General features: G+C 41.5%; 1 long non-coding RNA gene across 2 annotated transcripts; it reads left to right on the forward strand.

The window, feature by feature from the left end:
• The first annotated feature begins 297 nt into the window (after nucleotides 1-297).
• LOC148935114 (uncharacterized) lies at nucleotides 298-14,407 on the forward strand. Of its 2 annotated transcripts, none has more exons than XR_016140666.1 (2): nucleotides 298-462; nucleotides 12,161-14,407. It is a non-coding gene; the product is annotated as an uncharacterized LOC148935114 (long non-coding RNA). The 2 variants fall into 2 exon arrangements; XR_016140665.1 differs by lacking the exon at nucleotides 298-462 and adding an exon at nucleotides 9,398-11,949.
• Nucleotides 14,408-14,854: the final 447 nt, after the last annotated feature.

Genomic DNA, 14,854 nt, shown 5'->3' on the forward strand with positions numbered 1-14,854 from the left:
CCCGCGAAGCGGAATCTGCGGACTGTCTCGTGATTCGCGTCCAAGTTCCACGACCTGTCCGACTTCTTGCGACACGATCCCCAGGGGAGAATGGCAATTAAGCCGATAACGATTAACGTCGATGAAGCACACAGACGTCCGCGCCGCGTCGTGCGTTATCAATATCGCTCGATTAGCCGCGAACCGGCACGTGACACCCTCCACGGACTTTGAACGCCTCGTTAAGATTGTTTACGGGGGAAACTTGTTAATATGATCGTGCGTCTCACCCGTTACCACATAATTTATGGCGGCACGTCAATGCTCAGGATAACGCCGATGATTACGAAACCGAGTGGAAGTCTACAATCGCGAGAGTACGGAAACTTTGCGCACAGTCAGTGTTCACTCGGCAGATAGTGTTTATTCGTCGAAGAGATAGTTGTGCTGAACTGATATTAAAACTCTATAAATAAAATACACGTACGTTATAAATATCCGGTAGTATCTAACAATATCATAGAAACGAGAAAAAAATACATTTCATAGAGATGCAACGTACGAGTAAGAATAATAAAGCATAAATTATCTACAAGAAAAAATATTCTTGAGAGAAATTGCTCGGTAAAGATAAGATTAGTTATGCCGAAAGCATCTGATTTTCGCATAAATCACTATAAATATTTGCAAGCGATAAATTGCGTATGACTAGAAGATAACGCGCGTGCGTTATTTTTATTATAAGTATACGGAACGAAATGCGATAAAAATGTTTCTCAAGAAACCTCCCACGAAGACTGTCGCATGCATCGCGTTGCTCGCGACGAGCTCGCGAAGCAAAACAAAATTTGGGCCACAGCGAGGCGATACGTAGCTGCACGGCAGCCCTCGTTAAATCATTAAGCGACAACACGCCTCCGGGTTATCGCAGTGCTAATAAAGCCAGGCATTGTGGACGCCGTGCCGATAAGCGTTCCGTTTTATTTCTTTCCTCGATGTCTGAACCGATGCAGCTCCTCGAATAACCAACAGCACAACGTAAACCTCGGATATATATCCTTTACCATTCGCGACATCAACGAGATAACTATAATTCGGAAATTCGTGCACGTAACGCGATCGCTTCCCATATTTTAAACCCGAAACTTTTTTTGTTTTTCGCTGCGATCTCTCTTGTGACGCTTACTTGAGAATATACCTTAGGGAGGATGAAATTACGCGCACGATCGGTTTCGTGTTCTCGCGAGTGAATCACGTCTCGGGCGGAGCGGGTGCTTGATCCAGGAGTAAGGAGTCGGGTGAAATTGATAGCGTTATCTTGATATCCATCATAAAGATGCGTAACGAGTGAGCCTATCGAGATAAAAAGCGCCGATATATCAGCGAGTCGACACGAGACGCGCGTGTGTCTTATGGTGCATGGATATCTTATCGACTGTTTGACGTGTGTAAGAGTTTTACGCACGTAAATGCAAAAATGGCCGTCGCAAGTAAAATTGAAAAAAATTAAGAAATATTATGATATCATTAAAGCGTCAAGCGCGCTCTGCTTTCACATTTCTTTCCAACGAGATCCTCAGGTCGAGAATTCTCTCAGGTCGGAACCTGGAGAATGAAACTCGTTAGTTTACATCGAGAAACCCTCGCTCGTCCCGCGATCCTCCGAGTCCGAAAGCAAATTTGCTCATCTAGTCACGCGCCCGGTACTTCACGCATGCCGCGTGCGCTCGCACGTCGATTCTCCGTTTACCCGTGTCATTATCAACATGGAAGGTGGACTGAGTTTGCGCGGCAGTTAGTGCCGGCTGAGAGAAGACGCAAACGAGCGCGATACGGAGAAGATGAAAGTCTCGGAGCGTGCGCTAAGCGCGGAATTCCAACGAGATGACGGGTCTCCTCGGCGGTCGCGTGCGCGTGCAAAATATACAAGTTGGCATGTACGTCGATTGACATGTATTAAGTCATTATAAGTATAGAAAAAAAAAATCGTCTCATAATTCTAATCGTATATCGTATTTTAACGCGAAAGTAAAAACTGCTCAGACACGATTAGATATAGATGTGAAAAATTTTAATTGCGCGTAAATTTTATAAAATTGCTAATGTTTGCGTAATGTGATATCTGTATTATCGCAAATATGTCACGCATGCTGCCACTGTGCTACTGTGACACTATTTGAAAATACGATACAACGTTACATGGAGGAAGTTTGATGGCAACCATAGCGTATCGTGACAACGTCACGTTGCTCCGTTTTCGCTTTAACTATCAACGTGCCGACGTTTGAAATCAACTTAAATCACTACGTAGAATGTGCAATAATTAATGACTCTAAAGACGTATTTTAAATAGCCGTGAAGCGGAATAGTAAATACCATTCGTTATATATCATTCGCTGAATCTAACGCAATCCAAACGCGGGAGCGTGTTTCGTTACGCAGTCACACATTACGCCTGACATGAAACATATCGCATTAAATGCTAATTTCGCTCGGGAATCGTTACATATTGACGACTTTCGTCTGTTGCAGCCGGCCCTGCCGTCAGTTACTTTGCCTTCGTTACGCGTGAGTTATCTGGTTTTTCACGACATCATTAAAGCCAAGTCGGTATTAAAACGTCAGAATACCGCGAATCACTGATATCACACCGAGGAAACTTACGGTATTCATTACCTCCGTACTTAACGACATTCCCCTTCGGCCTTTTACGACACCCGGAGCACCTAAGAGGGAGGACGCGTTCCCTCGGGGGCGTGCATGCATAATGACGTAATGAGTAAAATTTAATTGCCAAATAATAATTAGACGATATAAAAATTAAATGTCCGGATGATAATTTATGGGGTACTAGCCGCCGCCATTGCTGGCACGAAAATTACGACCGGCGCCGTTTTCTCTCCGGCGTTACCAGACGCCGCGCTTTCTTCCGATATTCTCTAACGACACTGTTCCTCCTTTCTTAGTTATTTAATTCGCGCGATACTTTATACGCAGCGCAAAAACGTAATTAAACGATCACGCGTAAAACATCGAGTATCTTGCCTCAGGCGTACACTAAAATTAGAAACGTGCAATATTATACTAGCATAATTTGCACCTGTCACTGCAGGCATGTGAACTTATTAAATTCACGCAAGAAATGTCGTCAGAACGCAAATATTAATGAAACTACAAGATATTGCTAATAAATCTTTACACGTTGTATTCTTTTCCATTTTTTTTTTATTTAATGATATTTTAATATTTTAACTTAATAATATATATGTATATATATATATATATATATATATATACATATACTCAAAAAAATGTTTCCAGCCAAAATTTTAAATGTTACAATTAAAAATGATATTTCTTTGAAATGATATTGCTGGAAAATGTTGTCATACGTAGAATTTATAGCAGCAACATCTAATAATGCAAAAAAAATTTAATTCTCACAACCAAATCACATACTCATTTTTATAAGAGATGCAAGTAACTATTATCTGATTGGGTGCCATAGAAGCTTTTTTGCTATAACTTTGACAAATTCTTCAAATATAAATTCTGTCGCTGTCATTTAAATTGATTAGATACAAAATATGTGATATCGCAGTACTTGCCAGTAGTCATTTATCTATTTCATCTAAATTTTCTGGATAATTTTCGCTGTAGGATTTGGACTATAGGATCATCTTTCAGTGTATCCTATTTTCACAAGTTTTCATAGTTTTCAAGTTTTCAAGTTGCGTCTTTTATATTAAGAGAAAGACATCGTCAGCGCTGTTTCGTGCTAAGCTTAGCCGAAGCCGGATGCACAATCGAGAGTCGAGATCATGAAACTATCCGATGTACTTTTCCCCGGCATTTCTCCCGGCGATGACACGAAGGCGGACTTTCTTTCTGTGCTACTAACGACGATTTCTTCCTTTCGTGGCTACTTAATTTGCGCGGTGCTTTATGGCGACGTGGCGCCTACGGCGGGTAATTTACTCGCACGAGAGACTCGCGACGTCTCTGCCTTCTACTCGTTGCACGTCCCGTGAGCTTCTCTTTTCGCGAAACTTTAATAGCCACCACGTGGTGGCTATAATCGTGCCGGTGGAGATGTGAGAAACATGAAGGAGTATCATCACGCGGGTGACTCGCTAAAATTATCTCCCCCTCGCTATATACCTTCACCTCTCTTTTTTCTCCGCCCTCTCTCTCTCTCTCTCTCTCTCTCTCTCTCTCTCTCTCTCTCTCTCTCTCTCTCTCTCTCTCTCTCTCTCTCTCTCTCTCTCTCTCTCTCTCTCTCTCTCTCTCTCTCTCTCTCTCTCTCTCTCTCTCTCTCTCTCTCTCTCTCTCTCTCTCTCTCTCTCTCTCTCTCTCTCTCTCAATCTCGAGATACTGTCTACCTTCTATAAAGATTGATATTAAATTGATTGATATTATTCACGCAAAAAAAACTTAATTTGCAATAAAGAGACTGCTCGTTCAAAATGGAATATTTCTGGAGAAGTCCCAAATATTTTTTAAACGACGAAATTGTTCCTCCAAAGAATTCTACGATCGATTTCATTACATTAAATGTAATTGTGACATCGTGAACCTTTAAATATGAATCTCTAAAATTTCTTTTACGATACAAAATAATATATATGCTCTGCTTTACTTTTGATGAAAGTAATTTTCCTCGTTGTGAAATCGTTAAATATTACACGACTATTGACTTTAAAAGCGGAACATAAAGATAAAAACATTACGTTATTATTTGCAATGTAAGTGTTACATGAAAAATTCATATTGTTCGTGTAGACAAATTTTATGTAAATTGTAGCAAAAGTATAATTTTTTTTCGAATATAACAACGTTGCTTAACATGGTGCGTCAGTGGTGAAACTAATTAGCTATATAATTAGTAATTATCGGGCGAGCGTGAACGTCGGCACGTATCAATTACGGTCGGCTGATTAAATTTCGGCCAGGCGATTAATTAATCTGCAATTAGCAATCGTAGCCGGTGCTCGTTTATTAATTATGCCGCGAAAGCTTCCAGGAACCAGACTCGAAAATAAATTAAGGATCGACTGGCGAGGAAGTCATTAAGGCGCCCTCACGCGAAAGATATATGGACTTTTAGGGCACCGTAGGTAAGGTTCCGCAAGTTGAAAAGCAAGGCGGAGTAGAAGGAACGCAGTTTCGTGTTATCGATCGGAAAACCTGACTTCAAAGCCACGAAGAGTAATTCGTACTTACGTCAATATCAATCTCGTGGCTGAGCACGCAAATTGAAAACTAATTTAAGAGCATATCGCGCACCATCGGTAATTACTTTTTAATTAATTTTCGCCCTGAATGCCCGACCGACAGAGAACCGCCGAAGTGAATACCTGTACATCTCTCAGCGCGTCATTTTTAGTTCTTAGCAAGCATGATTAGCTCTTCCTTCATCCGTCGTTTTCGTTGCTGAATGGGAATTCTCACATCACATAAAAAAAACTTATTCCTTTACAACGCCAGATACGTAATTTAAAATAAAATTAACAAGAGCTGGCTCGCGAAACCGATCGCGAGACGGCAGAGCATTCAACGATGGAACAATACGAAGATCTACACAGGGATATTATTGTGCTCCTGTTCGGGCTCGTAATGAGACCCTAAAGTGCCCGTAAGAATGCCACCAAACGCATTTCGCGCATCGCCGAACCCGCTAAACGTGCCAGCTGCCGGTTGCTGTCGCTCGTGCAGAGCTTCGTTTTTTTTTCACCATTTCGTTATTGTTCACGCGCGGCTCGATCTCGCCACACACCGCAATTCTGTTCCGCACCGATCCGACATGCAATTTTTTCCCCGAACGCAGAACGAAGAAAGGATACCCCGATATTTGTCGCAAAGGGAAGCGAGGACGAGAAAAGAATAAATTGTATGTCCAAGCAGACAGGCGTGAACTCGTGAATCATTGTACGCACACGCACGCGTTTCATCATTGGCGTGTACCAAATCATCATCTCGTCTCAATTAACGATTAACACTTTTGCACGTACGTGACGTTTCGAAAGCGACGTTTCGACTCGAAATGGTCGATTTAAATTTACTCCGCTTTTACTCACTCTCACGTATAATTAACATAATATTCCCCGCTTATTACGTGTAATTAATTGCAATTTTATATAAAAGTGACATTGAGACGACATTACATATGGGCTGCGTCAATTTTCGACGACCACCTCGAGTTACGCACACGCAAACCTCGGACGCAGCGACGGGACCAAAAGTCGATTCATGGTTTCACGAGGAAAATGCATATCCACGAATATGTGCGTGCGTGAAGGCGGCCGTGACGCATAAAAGGCGAGCGCAGGAAGCATAAACGGCACTTTTTATCAGCCGAACGAGACACCGTGTATCGTGGTCTACGCGTTATTGTTTCGTGTACGTGCGTATGCATCGTGCACAGAGAGCCCTTTCATGCGCATACCTGCATGCCACGGTAGCGATATGCATATGAGAGTGGCAATATGTTAATGAGACCCCCGGGTGCACTACCGACAGGATAATGCACGGATGAGAAGCGCGCGATTATGTCACCAAGCGATTTTCCAGCCAGCAAAACTTTGAAAAGAATAAATTTGGCGGAGAAATTTCTCAACGTCGAGAACTGAGAACTGACTCTGAAAGCGCTTTCGAAGTCTCATTTACGAAACATTGCGAAGTAGCGAACATCGAGTAGAGACTCGCAACGTTGCGTTTCAGACACGTTCTTATCGGCATTCGTTGAGCTTATCTTCAGAGTGCTTTGTAAGGTTTACACGAAACTTCCGGCGAACATTCCTCGACACGCCTCGAGGTTAAATCTTTCGCTAGTGCGCAAGTGTAAACCGAGTTGCGCAACGTTATAGATTAAAACAGATTTTAGCGCGCCAATTTGTCGGCGACACTTTTAATCTTTCCGGCAAAGACACCACGATTTTTTTTATATTAATTCCAAATTATTTTATATTAATTCCAAGGAGAAGAGCACATCTATCTTAATGGAATCTTGTACACTGAAGTTCTCCACAGTGGTTTGCCCCTTCGTTCGTATTTGACCCTCCCATAGGATTCTAATGTTAAGGCGGGATCATCGTTACCTCGAACGCGACGAGGCTAATCAACGGGCGTGAAAAAGGCGTGCGTGCACGGCACGGCACGGCACGGCACGGCACGGCACGGCACGACACGGCATGATGGAGAACGAGGCACGCGGAGCTCGCGCGATCCCACGGAGCCACGCGATGCTTCATGCACGTGACCCCGCGACCCTAAAACCGAGCACTATTTTCCGCTGCCGACAGGATTCCACTTCCCCTCCCGGCATTTCTCCGGCATGCCGCGGGACGCTTGTCGTGTTACAGGACGAGGCACAAGCACGACACGAGAGGCCGGAGATTAATATTATCTCGCGCGTAGCGTGCGGCGAGGATATACGAATCGCGAGTTTCTCTACGCATCGCAATCCGTGTACCGGCAATCTTGTCTCTTCTTCGGGAGAAGCCTCTTTGTTGCTTCTGGTGTATGCCCTGTATGACAGGATATAAGTAATGCGAAATCATCATGAGCGTCTAGAAATGCATCCGGACGAAGAATGATACTCGAGAATGCCGGCGAAATAAAAGCAAGCCGAAATATTCTGTGTATGCGAGTGTGTATGTGTACACGTTCAATTTCTCTCCATCGGAATTAATTAAATTTGATTAAATACTAAAATAGAATATGTTATATAAATGTTATTTAAAGAAAAAAGAATATTAATTCAAAGCAAAAATTGATCCAATACAGTACACGTACTACAATTACAAATCACGACTTGTAACTTGCTCTAAAAACAATGTGTGATTTCGTGAAACACGAGTGATTTAATTTACGGACATAATTGCACGCGCGTGTAATCACATTAAGCAAAGTGGTATCTCGAATGTAGTCTGTAATTCCCGTTAAAATAATGCAAATCTATGGATTTATAATTGAAGAGAACATCAGCCTCGCGAGACTACCGTTTCTACGAATGGCCTAAAGGTATCATCATCGTCTCACACATCACGAAATCGTGACCGCGTCGGTCCTCCACAAGAGAGAAACGTCATCATAATTTCAATCTGGCGATTATGTGGACCCGGTTCTTTCGATGCGTATCTCAAGCCTGGAGACACGTGTCTCGAGATGCACCACTACAATCGGTTCAAGGACGTATAATTTTCATACGTGGATTATACAAGGGGGTGTTGCGCGCTCGTCGCGTGTACCACCTCGTATATTACGTAAGCGATAAATTCTACATTTGACTTTGCGTAAATTTTGCAAATTATATATGTAAGCTTTTGAAAAAAATTATAAGTTTTTTTATTATGCATACGTACACGTAACCAGCATCGTACAATATATTTTAACAGAGTATTTCGAAAATTAATTAAAATCAAAAATTTCAATATGAAAATAATAAAATAATAGTTTTTTTATTAATAGACGATCAAAGTTGGTCAATTATTTCATAAAATTTTTACATAGTACTAATATTTATAATTATAATTAAATTTATAATTATAATTATACTTATAATTTATATTCATATAGTTTCATACAGTTTTTTATTACATAAGCTGTGATAACTCATGCATTAAATTCAAAAACAGTTACATTTATAAATGGATGAGAAATTCTGCGATTCCTAATCTAAGTGACTAAATGCGCGCAATATTTGCTTCGATAAATACCTGTTACTTCGATATGTTCATGACTAGTTAATCATGAAAGTTAAGCAATCGTGATAAGATGAGTTCTTCAAAGGGAATAATCGCGTTCTCCACTGCGATTTATCTCAAGTGCGTCTCGAAAAGTAATGACGCGTCACACGAAGTGATTTGAGCTGCTGTACCACAGCGTAAACAAAGCGACTGTGTAAAGATAACAATTATTACGTTACAAAATAGAATATTCGAATTTTCTATATCTTATTAATTGAATTATGTCGACGCTACAAAATAATGATTACACTGAGAAATAAATGCTAAAAATATTCTATTTATTTTATTCAAAATTAATAATTAATACTATATATCATTTTTCTCTTGTTTAAATTATTCAATCCGATGAATACATAAATTTACGTAAATAATAATTAAAAATAATAATAATAATTAAAATAAATATTTTGTAAATTTATATCTAATGAATATTTTTAAATAAGATTAAAATTTTTAATTAAAAAGAAATAAATTAAGAACTTGAAATTCTATGGAAGAACTTGTAAATTCTATGGAACTTTTCTACTGACTTTTGCTTTTTTCAATCGTCCATATGTAAAATATTAATCTCGATGCTTTCATGTCAGAGACTTTCATTCTAATCAATCTAAATATGCTATTAATTATGCATTATTACACGCAACAGGATATATATGTATATATATATATATATATATATATATATATATACAGATAATCACAAATATACAAGAAAAAACGCGAATGCGCAATTTATCTTACTGTAATGATTTATGTCAAGTCTGTATATGTAAGAATACTCTTCTTCGTCAATGCGAAATGCGTACGCATTCGACCACGTCCGTCGCTGCGGAACGGAGCGGCCTGATCGGCGAAATGCGATCGGTCCCGAGTTATTTATTGCGGCTTTCGGATGAGAGACCCGTGGTGGTGGACACAGAGGTACGTCGGACCGGAAGATATCTTATCTGAGACACACACCGCGCGCACTGGAGAACGCGCGCCCCGTGTGCCTGGCATCCTTGCCGCGGGCCCGATACCGGCCGGCGATACGACGTCTAGTATCTGATGTGCATGCAAAAACAAAAGGCAGCGATGAATCACGGTATCCTACTCCCATCACCCCTCCCAGCACGATCACTCGCCCTGTGATAACGAGGATCGATCTCGTTGCTGCGTCGATTTATATCGAGGAAGCGATGCCTCGTGGCGGCCGCAGGCGCGAAAAATTCGAGCTCAGCTCGGCTGTCGAAGCGAAGACACGTAGACGATGATTGAAAGACCACCTAGGCGTAGGTCCACACGATGGTTTTCGTACGGTGTGATTAGGGGAATCTGTGGATATTGCAGCGATCGCGCGACGATGTCCGCGAGATGCGTCCCGATCATAGATCCTTTAGTCTGCAGTTTACCAAATAGCTATCTAAAATACCGCGTATGAAGCGAAATTCCGCGTCGATGTCTATCTAGAAAGGAAAATGCAAGGTAATAAGGCTGGAGAGATAATCTGATACTGACTGTTGTTAAATCGCACGCGTCTGTAGCTCGATCGAAACTTTTTCACTGTCACGAAACGTCCGATGATAGCGGTGAAAACGCAGAATTTTTAACGACTATGGAAAACGCAAATTGGCGAAAAAAATATTATTGTAAATGTGATTACTGGTTAAATTGGCGAAAGTATTTGTATAATACACGCGAAGTTGGGAGCCGCGATCCGTGCGAGTAACGAGCGAGCAAACCTACGGTTCGCATATATACGCGTTTGAAACACGAAGCCGGCCGGTATCCACCCATTTCCGAGGATATTCCTCGATTTACAAGCTTCCTCGTAGCTATCATCGCGGAATTTTCCGCAGCCACTAGCTCGGCAAATCGCCGCCCGATACGGTCGATGGCGCGAATCGGTAGTCGGACGTCGGAGCAAACCTCGATGCATACCGCGGATCGGTACATTAACCTTCAGGAGGGGGAGAGGGAAGAAAAGGGACGATAAATTAGGCGAGCCTTATCGGTGATCGTTTGCGCGAGTATAACGCTCCTCGCCCAGAAGCTCTCTCGGCGCATACAGATGCATCCTCCTCGCACCTGATGCATCCTCAGTCCCTCATTGGCAGAGAGAGAAACAAGCCGTATCTATACTCTCTCGGCTCTCAAGAGTCTCGGGCGTACTTACACGCGGGGGCTTGGTTTTGTTTGGCGCATAAAAAACAGACATATTGGTTTTACGGTTCCCTTATTTACGAGACCATAAACCTTCCTCCTCTCGTCCGACCGCGACCCGCCAAGTGCAACAACGCGCGCACCGTTGCGATTCTCCGGGGTGGAGAGACGACGCCGACCGACGGCCGGGCGAACTGACTTGATGAAGGGAAACGAACGGAGAAACTTACAAGCGAGCGGGCATTAATAAATTCCGGAATAAGTTACACTCGCGCGATCAAGTAGGCAGATGCCCGAGATTAATGGGATTCTGCATCGGTGACAAATATGTATGCGTGCATACATAGTATCCGAGTCGGCTGACAAGCGTGAAAAGTCGCGCGAAGGAAGAGACAAATTATATCTATATTTTATTATATTTTCCGTCGCGATAAATTCTCAGCAATATTCCGTAATGATAAACACGGATATATAAAAATAGTAAAGAATTCTTTTCAAATTCAATATCTTTCTCGTCAACATTTCGTTTATCTGTTTTCATTCTAAACTCTTACTCCTTTATTAAATGTTTTATCGAAAAGCTGTTAACAAGATTAAAGACTGTTTAAATTGTGATGCAAACCAATTTGAAAGAATTTTTCTTATTAAGGAGATATCTATTTAAATCTTTTCAGCTAAAATATATTTTAAATCTACAATTACATGTGCGTTATAAAAAAAAAAATGCGTTATGGAAGGGATCCTGTAATAATCGATGATGAGAAGCGATTGTAAGCTTTTATCAAATCGTAAGCTCATCTCGAGGATAAAGGTCATCAACCTTCTCAGTTCTTACTAAATTTGCTCATCTCTTAGCCAGGAATTTTTGATACACCATACTGCACTTCTCGGTGCGGAAGAATTTCGTTGATTTATCGCTCCTTGAAACGAGCCAAATTACACCATTAAATCGTTCCGAACGACAGTCGGCGTGCAGACGAGTCATTTCGCGCGATCGGTGTGCCTGTTATACGTACAGGATGTCTCACAATTAATCATTATCTTTCAGCGATGGACAGTGCATAAAAGATGTGTAAAAAATGTAAGATTAATAAATGTAAGAGAAAGAAAAACGAATATATGCAGTCGCTAAAAATATGATACTAAAATATTCTTTAATTTTTATCGATATTATCATTCTACATTAATAATTAGCTATGGTTGTTTGATAATGAAAAGTCATCGAAACCTGCAATGCATCTTTCAAGTCATTTCTACAATTTCTCTTTATAATTCATTATCTACCATTACAGAGAACTGCAGTTAATCGAAGACACCCTATATAAGCCTGTAATGTATCCATGGAAGACAAAACGAGATTGGTGTGCAAGGGTCGCGTCATCAAGTCACGAGCTGCAACGAGCGTGCAAGAATCGATGTCGAGGAATCGCGGGAGAATGAAGACGACGATGACGACGGGACGAGATAAAAGAAAAAGAAAGAGAGAAAAAGAGAGAGAAAGGGGGCCGCGAGTAGAGAGTAAAGGGACAAGGGAAAGAGAGATGAAGAAATGCTCGGGTCGGTCACGCGTCTCGAACTCAGCAATAGCAATCACAGGTCTGTTATTGCGAGTGGTCTTTCGAAGGCTAAGTACAATTACAGGTTGTTTCGAGAATGAAGCAGCATATTCACGCGCACACACACACACACACACACACACACACACACGCAAAACAGATTGTTCGTATCTTCGATCGTCGAAGGAATTGCGCTTGTTACGAACGCACGGTGAAGAGCTGCGAATTCCAAGTACGGTATCGATCTCATCTCGCGTTGTTATCGACAACAAGATTCGGAGACACGTTTCTGCGGTTCTGCGACCCTTTCTGTATTTCTTAATAAAGATCACCCATCCGAGATACACGCGGAAGACACGGCTGATGCGCGGACGTGAAATACATTCGGGATACGATCTTCTTTAGACCGGCCACCCGATGTGACCTAAAGCGATATACCGGTTTCGCGCTGTTTCCACTGGTTTTTAGTCGCAGCAAAACACGTATCAAAGGATTAAAAGGGAGCGAAGCAATTTTTATAAAAGAATACGAAAGGCTCGTATTTCATGCCGTTTCTCCGTCTTCCAGGTTGCACTAAAACTGCGCACTAAGCGCGAGCCAATTAAAATTATATGTCATCTTATAAATCCAATCTTCAAAACAACATGCCGAGACCGCGCTCGAAGGAAACGTTTCGCCATGAGAGTACAGCGAGGAGAGCGATGACCAGGCAAAAAGACCCTCGGTACATTTCTCACCGAGGACAAGAGAATCTACGTGGATTTTGCGGCCGAAACTCTCCACGCCCGGCACACGGCACTAAAAGTTTCGGGGCGTGGGCAATAATTTACGATGCCGCACGGTAACTATCCGTAAGTACCGGCGAGAGAAACGCTAATGTTCGTCCTTATGTACTGCGCGTGTCCGCACCCGCTCGGCTGGCTAGGGGAGGATAAAGGGGTTAAAGGAAACATCGAAGAGAAGGCCGTCGGTCGGAGGTTTCACCTTTACTACGCATAAATCTGTGGTCCCTCTTCGTCGACGTCGCGGCTTTACTGCCTTTCCACGAAAACCCACACTCCCTCGGAGTCTCTGTCCCCGCGACCCTGAAGCCGCCGCCGACGCAACCACACGGCGCAATGTAGGTCTCTGTGTCCCCGGACGAACTATTCCCGCGGTGAAACTACGTGCGTGCCATTCGATCGTAGTAACAACAATATTAACAACATTAATACTTAAACTAATCTTGATTTAAAATTCTCAAATTGAAATTGTAAAAAATAATTCTAATGTTACATTTTTAATCGTAGATACGTTGCATGAAGAAGAAAAATTGATAAAATAATTCGCTAAAATAGAAAAATTTCATGCCACACATATTATTTTGCAGATGCTAAAACAAAAGTGAACAAAATATCGTGTTAATTAAGTCTTTCGCAATAATCGGCAAAACCCGATAAATTATATACGTGCACACCTAGTGATTTCACTCCAATTACAAATAATTGCGTATAAACGACAAAATTATTTGTAAATGAAAACGCAAAGTCATTGTGTCTCTCGTATCGTGTAATAAATTCTAGCGAGTAATTGCTATATCATTCATTTATTTGCATTATTGCTTACGCACGCAGCCTTAATTAATCATTCTCAAAGTACAGCACGCCCGAAGTTTGTTAAGGCTTTCTCGATTAATACACATCTCTTGTTCTGAATTAATAAAAAATCTTGTCGAAATTGAATCCCTGCGCTGATACAAATTACTACAGGCCGCCCCTATCAAGGTTGCGCTTAAATAAACATGAATCTTCAATTTATTGGATTGTCTATCGATACTCGCCGGATACTTGTTCATCCTTAATCAATTATATACACGACAAAGCAATTATTATAGCAATTAGTTTGTGGCATTTACACATTGTAAAATCCCGCCCATCTTTGTACGCAATACGCCTATCCATTTCATGTAATAAGACTTGCAACGCAATAAAAAAGAAAAGAAAATTTATCGATTTTGGAATTTATTGGTTAAATTTTATTTGTTTCGAAAAGAGGACGCATAAAATAATTTTATATTATAAATTAGCGATTTGAAAAATAATAGTTTTTTCAAATGTCATCATGCAGGTTTAGATATAATCGTCACATTTATATCCAGCCATCCATCGGTCGAAAGCGTCTTTCCGCGAGCATCTATAATTTAAGAATAAATTGTGAGAATACGTCTAGTCATAAGCAGGTACTTCCCATCATTTCAGGAATATTGCGAGAAGCAGCTCGCCGACGGTAGAACGCGCGCGCGGACGTGAGAAGGTTTGAGTTCCCACAGACGCCGAAGAAACTGGGAGATCGCGCGTCCTTGACGTCGACTAAGTCAAAGACTGTCCCGCAGACGCGCCGAGTCACCATAAGCGATTCGTCATCCGCGAAATGGGAATTTTAAGTACCTGT

Source organism: Pogonomyrmex barbatus, unplaced genomic scaffold (genome assembly GCF_055798465.1).
Source record: "Pogonomyrmex barbatus isolate J1 unplaced genomic scaffold, ASM5579846v1 scaffold6, whole genome shotgun sequence".
In the NCBI taxonomy this organism is placed as follows: Eukaryota; Metazoa; Arthropoda; class Insecta; order Hymenoptera; family Formicidae; genus Pogonomyrmex; species Pogonomyrmex barbatus.